The 896-nt window shown below is 44.5% G+C and overlaps 1 pseudogene; it reads right to left on the bottom strand.

The window, feature by feature from the left end:
• The window catches only part of LOC105887540, a 17736-nt pseudogene that overhangs the window by 15562 nt on the left and 1278 nt on the right, over positions 1 to 896 (bottom strand).

Genomic DNA, 896 nt, shown 5'->3' with positions numbered 1-896 from the left:
TCATTGTTGTTTGGCGGGTCTGGGCTGGGGATTCGAACCTGCCACCTTAGGTGTACGTGGCTGACGCCTTAGCCGGTTGAGCTATAGGCGCCGAGCCCATCCTAGTTCTCTTGAGTAACGACCACTGAGGAGGAAAGCACAATGTTGGAGCTTGGTCTTATCAAGTGGCAATGAAACTCTGCTGTCTTGGTCTGCCTGGGTCCCTCTGTCCCTGATCCAGGTCTTCACTGACATTTGTGTCTCTACAAAGCCGTGCGTAGTCTTTCATCAGAATCCACCCCTCCCTCTTCCCTTCTTTCTTCTCCCTCTTCTTTTTCTCTCCCTTCTTCCTTTCTTTCTTGTATTGACTTTTTAAAAAAATAAAAATGACACAGGCTTACTATACAGAATTCTAACAAGAGAACATAGAAAAAATAGTAAACCTTCCAATTTTCCACACTACTGAAGGAAGCCATCGTCAGCATTCCCTGACCTCCTAGTGCCGTCTTCCTGTGCTTATATAGTGATGGAAGGATAGAAAATTGGCAGATGACAATGAATTGCTAACACTGATACTCTGTTTTGCTATTTGGTTAGTTAGCTGTTTAGTTAAAAAAAAATACATTTGTCTAGCAATACAGTGATATGATAGAGCTATTCTTTTTTTTTTTTTTTTGAGACAGAGTCTCTATTTATTGCCCCTGGTAGAGTGCTATGACGTCACAGCTCACAGCAACCTCAAACTCTTGGGCTCAAACAATTCTCTTGCCTCAGCCTCCCAAATAGCTGGGACTATAGGCACTTGCCACAAATCCTGGCTATTGTTTGTTTGTTTGTTTGTTTGTTTTAGCAGGCTGGGGCTGGGTTGAAACCCACCAGCCCTGGCAACCCTGGTGCATGTGGCCAGCACCCTACCC

This window comes from Otolemur garnettii, unplaced genomic scaffold, assembly GCF_000181295.1.
Source record: "Otolemur garnettii isolate 467f Iridium unplaced genomic scaffold, OtoGar3 scaffold00092, whole genome shotgun sequence".
In the NCBI taxonomy this organism is placed as follows: Eukaryota; Metazoa; Chordata; class Mammalia; order Primates; family Galagidae; genus Otolemur; species Otolemur garnettii.
The sequence above is the reverse complement of the archived record's forward strand: the minus strand, read 5'-3'. Positions and strand labels throughout refer to the sequence as shown.